Genomic DNA, 8,394 nt, shown 5'->3' with positions numbered 1-8,394 from the left:
GTCTGTACATTGCTGTTTTAGTCTGTGTTCTTCTAATTAGTGTCTACAGTGTGTGCCTATTGAGCTGTTTAACTTTAGAGCCATGTGGGACAAAACCCGATCCTGCCCCTCCCTCTCCCTGTTTAAGTCAATGGTGACTGTAAAAACTACACTACACTGCGCATGCTCAGAGTCCTATTTAATGTGTGTGGCAAAAAAATAATGACCAGAGGGGCATAGAGCTGCCATCCCCACCATATGTCATCTCACATAATTCAGAGCTGATTGGCTGTAAGTACGTGTGCCGCGAAAAGTGCGGTGTGTGAAGAGGAGACGAGAGAGCTGCAGTGAGGCGTCCTAAAACCCGGAAGTAAACTGCGCATGGCTTCCCTCGACCTAAAAGCAATGAGATTTCTCCATAGGATTTTAGAAAATAGCTCAAAATAAGATCTGTGGGAAACAAATCTGTTGCACGTTTTGTTCAGCCGGTTAATATCCACATGTCTACCCTACTTTTATAATTTTCGAATCATAAATCTATTGATTATATTAGATTTATGATAGACTTTTGAAACTACAAGAAGATAAGGAGGACTTTTACAAAAAAGTAATAGAGATTTTTGTCCAGAGGGATAGGCAAATGGACTTCATCTTCATGTCAAGGTAAGACTGCAATTTTATTGAAAATGGGATCTTACTAAGAGAGAACAATTCAATATTTAAATGATACAATTACACGTTTTGGGTATCCTTTTGTTGAACTGTCTGTTTAAAATGAATTGAAGCATCAGACAAAAAAAGCTTTTGAAAATAATATTATATTTTGATTTAGGTCAAAATATAATATTTGTAAACCTGAAGAGTCAGGTGCCTCACCAGCCATGAACCTCACTGCAGAAGCTTATATATAGACATCTAAGTTTTTTGTGCCCCACCACTTTTGTGCATATAGAAACGCCACTGCTAATATGTAGGGATAAATGCTTCACCTGACCACTGTTACTAAATAAAAAAGGTTTTCTGCATCGTCAGTCATTTTTTCCAAATAATTACCAATATTTCACAAATTCTTCATGTCAATTTAAGAGCACAGCTGTATGTTGACTGTCAACTTTGCTTGGTTCACCTTACTGGGGGGCAGCTACATGGATGTCGGTGCAGTCCACAGTCATTTTGCAGTTGAAGGCAGAATTAATTTATTATTGACTCAGAATGAAGCACACCTTCATGTCATACAATACATTGACCTTGTTTGTAATTGTGTTAAAAAGTAAAGCATTGATTAGCAAGCAGGAACAGAGACCGGTGATGGATGGAGCTGGGAAGAGAGAAGAATAAAGAAAACAGATCAACTTTATTATCGGATATTACAAATTCAATTTTCAAAACAAGTTGCCGCTCCTACAGTTTTTTAGTATGTAAAGATGATTTCACTTGACCTATGCAAAATATCACACTCAATACATGTGTGTCTCTGGGGGGTACAATGTGCCTTTTATGTATATAAATAATATACCATAACCAAATACTATTACGTACAGTGGAAATCAGGTTGCCCGGTCAGTCCAGTGTGCATGTTCCTCAACTTCTCAGCAGTTACAGGTGAGGTAAAGAAAATAAAAGAGAAAAAGGTCAGTAACAACACTTTAAAGTAACAACACTTTGAATAATTATCTCTTCTAATAATTTTCTCTCAGTAAGCACACAACTACTGTCTTTCCAACAAACAGATTGACTCACCCTTACTGTCATCACAATGAAACACGTCCAGAAGAATGTCATGCAAAGCTCCCTGTCTGCCTTCGACTCTCCCTGACTGCTTCCTTAGCACCCGGTGGATGGCGCAGTAGGCTACTCTTCAAATATTTCATGAAATACTTACCATCATGACTACTCTTACTGTTTAAAATGTTGGTTTACTTCATGTAATAAAATAATAACTTCATGGTAAGGCTACTAAAAATGACAAGGCTAAGTAATGTAATGCTTACTAACGTGCTCGCTACTCGTCGCTACTCGCTACTCGTCGCTACTCGTCGCTACTCGCTAGGTATGTTCCATGTCCCATGCACAACATGTATATTACCTATGACATTACCTGATATGTCTGATCCAGCGACTCCTGGTCCTTTCATCAGACGGGAATCGATCGAACGAGCAAGTGGTGTGATCACTTTTGTGATTACATCCTGGTACAAAGCACACAGGCATCTTGTAAAAGTGAATTTATTTTTAGCAATCTCTTATTTATTGGAGGGAATAATCAGTTATGAGATCTTCGCTTTAATTACGAGTCGCAACCACTTGTGACATCACTTACGCGACCCAGAATGGGATTTGGTCTTTGTAGTCGCATATTTTTTATAAATCAGTTATTTTACTTACGCGACCCAGAATGGGATTTGGTCTTTGTAGTCGCATATTTTTTATAAATCAGTTATGAGATCTTCGCTTTAATTACGAGTCGCAACCACTTGTGACATCACTTACGCGACCCAGAATGGGATTTGGTCTTTGTAGTCGCGTATTTTTCATAGTCTTATATTTCAACAGTTTTACGACAAAATGTGACTTTTTTGACATGGAAATTATTGTTTAAGATTTACAAACATCATATGTATAGTTCGTGGCACAATTTAAACGGGATCAAAAGATACGTTTTCTCTCTCCATTGAATTCAATGTACATTTTTCGCTTCCGGGGTCCCATGGGCCGGAAGTAGATGGGCGTGACTTCGCCTCTCTATTCCTTAGGCGCATTCACACTGCGGTACATTTCCCACAAAGGTTCATGCGAACTTAGTTCATGCGAACACTTTAGTTTGCATGAACTAAGTACAGATTGCGTTCACACCGGAAAAAGTCCCTGGGGGTGGATTAGGCAAATGAAGCCGCTGACGTCACTTCTTCTTCTTCTGCTTTGGGTTTACTGGCAGGCCGCAAACCACTTCACGGCGTATACTGCCGCCCAAAGTCCCCGGCCGGAAGTCCCCGGAGTTGGGGACTGGCTTCAGTAGAAGCTGCTGGGAGTCCCAGCTGCTTCTACTGAAGCCTTCCGAGTAAATCGCCAGAACGCCGACACCTCCTCATCTCCACCGCTCCCATGTTTTATTTTGTGTTGCCATAAGTTAGTCTCTCTGCGTTTCTGCGCTGGGCTAATGCTAATGCTAATAATGCTAATGCGAGGATAATAAAATGGCGGCTTCACAAAACTTTTTGGGAGTTTTACGGGGCGTGGTTTGCAATTCGCCCAGCCAATCAGAAATATAGCTCTTTTCTCACAAAAGAGCCGCTCGAAAGTCCCTGCTCTCTAGCAGGGACTTTCGAGGGGGTAAAAAGGTTCGCATGAACTAATTTTAGTACCGGCTCTTTTTGGTGTGAACGCGATCATGAACTAAGTTCGCATGAACCTTTTGTGGGAAAAGTACCGCAGTGTGAATGCGCCTCTTGACCTCTGAGTGAAACGTCACAGGGTTAAGGGGTAGTGGATAGGAGAATTCAAAAGGATTTAGGAGAAGAGACTGCGGTACTTTAGAGAATCCGACTGCACTTTCACTATCCCACGTGTTTATATGCGCCAGCGGACGTCGTAAATGTGCGTCTGCTGCTGTGGGACCTTAGCCCAAGCCCCCAGGAAGTGCGCCGGAGTCTGATGAGAATATTCGTGCTGGTCAAACGGCGGTACTACACTTCCTTTTCGTTGCTGGGCCCGGAAACACTTTTTCCCATTGACTTACATGGGGAAAGAGTGGTCTGTAATTCGTTGGATAATTTTTTTTAAACTAAATAAACTACCTAGTATGAACATTTGTATAGCCCTTATTAAAAACATTCGTTCCTCAAGTTGTAAAAATGTGCTAATAACGTTATTCTGAGAATTATTTCCCTCTGCATTATGAACGCGCATCTAACCCACGGGACCGCGCCGCCCGGCACGTTCATGTTACGTGTTCAGCACTACATGCGTTTATCTTTACCCATGGATGCACAATAACAATGGACCCATATCGCCTTACGGCCCCTACACACGGCGCCGCCGTGTGTAGGGGCCGTTACTGCCAGCCCACGGAGCTGTAATAATGGATACAGACAGTCTCAGATTAATACAGAATGGCAAGGCACCGGGCCCGGACGGCTTCCCAGCTGACTTTTTAAAGAAATTCTCTGATCAGCTGGCTCCCTTGCTATTGGACATGTTCAACGACTCCTTAGAGCGTGGTTCCCTTCCTCCATCCGTAACTCAAGCATCAATTTCACTCATTAAAAAAACAAAACAAAGATCCAGCAGAATGTAGCAGCTGGAGACCTATTAGTTTGCTCAACTCTGACATAAAGCTATTAGCTAAGACCCTGGCTAGCCGTCTGGACCCCTGTCTACCAAACATTATTTCGGGTTATCAAACTGGCTTCATAAGGGGTAGACAGTTGTCCTCAAATATTCGTCGCCTCCTTAATATTATAATGTCTAAGTCTAGCACACAAGAGGCTGAAATGGTAATCTCTATGGATGCGGAGAAGGCTTTTGACCGAGTGGAGTGGGGTTATTTATTTTCAGCTCTTGACAAGTTTGGTTTTGGTCAAAGATATATTTCATGGATTCAATTATTGTATAGTGCTCCTACAGCTAGTGTGACTACCAACTCCACTCAATCCAAATGTTTCCCCTTACAACGCGGTTGCCGCCAAGGCTGTCCCCTGTCGCCTTTACTGTTTGCAATTGCAATCGAGCCACTTTCCATCGTTCTCAGAAACTCACCAGCTTTTACAGGTATCTAAAATGTTTGGTTCCTTTTCGGGATACAAATTGAACATCAGTAAGAGCGAATGCTTCCCTCTTGATCTTGCGGCAAAACAGATTCCGGCCCAGAGTCTGCCTTTTCATTTGGCCTCCTCTGGTTTCCGGTACCTGGGCATTAATATTTCGCATAGTCTCCCCTCACTTCATAAGCATAACGTTTTGAAGTTGGTGAAGGAGGTTAAATCTGACCTACAGCGCTGGAACTCTCTCCCTCTGTCGATTGTAGGTAGAATCAATTCAATCAAAATGAATGTGCTTCCCAGATTCTCATTCCTTTTTCAATGTTTACCATTATTCCTCCCCAAATCTTTTTTTAAGGACTTAGACAAGACTATTTCATCTTTTATTTGGGCAGGAAAGACCCCAAGGGTAAAATATTCTGTCCTACAAAGGGCTAAAGAAGATGGTGGCCTTGCTCTACCTAACCTTCTGGCATACTATTGGGCGGCCAATATTCAAAAGATTCACACTTGGCACAACTCCCCCATTACAGACTGGTGCCAGATGGAAGCGCGGACTTGTGGCTCTATCTCTTTATCGTCGTTAATTTGTGCCCCCCTAAAATCATATCCTGCTAAATGCGTATCCAACCCAATTGTACAATCTACTGTAAAGATTTGGAGGCAATTTAGACGCCACTTTAAAATTGTTTCCCTTTCCCTGCTAATGCCCATTTGTAATAATCATATTTTTCTTCCTTCATCTCTTGACCCAGTTTTCTCTTTGTGGAAGGAGAAAGGGTTGGTTTATTTCAAACAACTTTTTGTTGATAACATTTTTGTCTCCTTTGATATTCTCAAGACTAAATTTGACCTTCCAAACTCTCAGTTATTTAGATATTTTCAAATCCGAGACTTTGCTCGTTGTAACTTCCCCAATTTTCCTCATCAACCACCTAATTCTCTCATTGATACAATTCTATTGACCCCTGTACGTGGAGTAATTTCAGCCGTGGGGAAGTTAATCTTATCAGCACTATCATCTCCTTTAGCGACTAGGAACATCTGGGAGAAGGAGCTTGGGGCTACCTTTTCAGATGAATGGTGGCAGGGGGCCCTAGACAGAGTCAACTCTACTTCATCTTGCGCCAGACTGACACTGATACAGTTTAAGGTCCTACACAGATCACACCTGACTAAAGTTAGACTCAGCAAACTGTTTGACACAAGTGAGATGTGTGATAGATGCTCTCTCTCTCTGGCCAACCACACACACATGTTTTTCTCCTGTCCAAAGCTGGGTTCATTCTGGTCCTCTTTTTATGATACACTCTCGAAGGCCTTCAATAAGCCGGTGGTTCCTAGCCCTTCAATTTCTATTTTTGGTGTCCCTGAGGAATTCTCTAGTTTCACTAACAAGGAGTGCAATGTTATTGCTTTTGCTTCACTTGTAGCCCGCAGACGTATTTTACTGCAGTGGAAGGACCAGAAACCTCCATCTTCTCAGTCGTGGTTGAAGGACTTAATGTCTTTCTTATACTTAGAGAAGATTAAGTATAGTATAAGGGGATGCTCTGATAAATTTAGTAAAACCTGGGATCCTATTCTCTCTTTTGTTAATTTGATTCCTTCTTTAGGGGATTAGACAATTCTATTACTCAGTAATGTACATCGTAGCTACTATTGAGACTGGCCGGTTATAATGCAATGATAAGTGATTGTCTCCTTTGGCGTGTGAATGGTCATGCAGCCCAATGTGCATGGTGCAACACAGTGTTTCTTTGTATTTCTGTGCTTTTGTGATATCCTCTTGTATTTTTTTTTTATTTACTTATTTTTTCTCCTCTTTTATATTGTATTGTGACGCTTTTCGGTTTTGTTTTGTAGGGGGGTGGGGGGATGGTTACTATGCCATGTTTGTTGTAAAAAAAAAAGTAAAATCGGGTGATCTTATGTCAACAGTTTGTATGTTTTAAGATTGATGGCCCAATACAAATACTTGTGAAAAAAAAAACAGCCTTATTCAGCAGCGTGAGTGTAGAAGATATATGCACGTCGGCGACTTGGTCTACGCCAGGCTCCTTCATAAAATGATATCTCCTGGACATGTCTGGCTCCTTCTCGTCGTCTGTGCTTGCCGAGGCAACGCATGACTGGTGAGAGGGGGGCTGGTTGTGGGTCATTGGAAAGCACAAGTGCTTTCCAATGCTCCTGAGGGACTCGGGAGACATGGTGCGCAATCAGCCCCATACAGGGCTGGAGGCAGGCTGGGAGAGCCTTCCTCACTATTGTCCATGCCCACTCTACACGGAGCGTGTGTGAGTGTGGGGGACGTGGTGCACTTATGTTTTCCCATGCTCCTGAGGGACCTGGGGAACATGGTGCGCGGTAGACTCCAGACGGCGTCTCCGCACAGATCTTTTCCATGCACACTCTACCCGAGGTAAGCGTGTGTGAGTGTGCCTTATCCAAATTGCGGCCCCAACTTCTCTACGGTTACAACCGGATGGGAGGAAGTGGGGATGCAATGGATGTTAGCCAAAAGCCGGTCAGGGACGGTGTGGTGGGTCGATGTTGTTGGATGACAGGGCGTGTATACATCGGGGCTCCGCCTACTGTACCCATAGAGTCCAGTAGAGGGCGGAGCCTGTGTGAAATATAACAGGGGGTTACGTATTGTAATCCTAGTTGTATAAGCACAGGCGGAGCCCTCTACCTGGGGGCCCTGTCTTTCCTAGTCCGCTCGCTGAAGAGTGTATAGGATAGTGGGCGGCGGGTGTAGCCGCCTTTATATACTGTGGGCCTGCGCGCGCATTCAGGTAGGCTCGCCCCGATTGGCCGGCTACGTTTACGTAAACTCAGTAGGTGAAAGCACGCACAGCATGATAGAGAGTAGTACCCATAGAGTCCAGTAGAGGGCTCCGCCTGTGCTTATATGGCTAGGGTTACAATAAGTAACCCCCTGTTTCTTCACTCCGCTGGGAAACTGCTCTCATGTCAAGAAGCATCAGATCAGTGCATGCACTGCATTGTCCAATCAGTGAGCGATACACAGTAAGGGGGCGGGGCGAGTGTCTGAGGATTTCATCGAAGGATGGTCTGGTGGTTCCTCGGTTATAGCTCCTCCATTATCACTCCTCGCTCCTCGGCCCTCCGGCAAAAATAAGGCCATTGGGACGCTACTCAAGATGGCGCAGACAAATCAACTTCCGGTGAGACCGAGACCGAGGAGCGAGGAAATGAAAAATAAAAGAAGTGAGAAGGGCCCCCATAGAGGTTTCTCAATTCTTAAATGTCCCCTCCTCGACTCCTATCCTCGATACTTAGTCCCGCCCACAGGAGATGCGAGCGGAGGACTGAGGAGGGTAACCGAGGAGAGAGGAGGGGAAGCAGCAGGCGGTTAGAGAAATGAGAACTTCTCTCCTCTGAGCGTTCATTTTAAAGAGACGTCCATTAATGATGACAGGAGGCACAGCAGCACTCTGTCTGATGGACAGATGTGTTCATGATGACTTATATATTTACTTTGATTCATTGACAGTGGTGCTGTATATTGAGACAACAACAGGCTACAGATGTGGAAACACACACACACTCACACACACACACACACACACACACACACACACACACACACACACACACACACACACACACACACACACACACACACACACAC

Source organism: Pseudochaenichthys georgianus, chromosome 12 (assembly GCF_902827115.2).
Source record: "Pseudochaenichthys georgianus chromosome 12, fPseGeo1.2, whole genome shotgun sequence".
Classification (NCBI taxonomy): Eukaryota; Metazoa; Chordata; class Actinopteri; order Perciformes; family Channichthyidae; genus Pseudochaenichthys; species Pseudochaenichthys georgianus.
Note: the sequence above shows the minus strand (reverse complement) of the source record.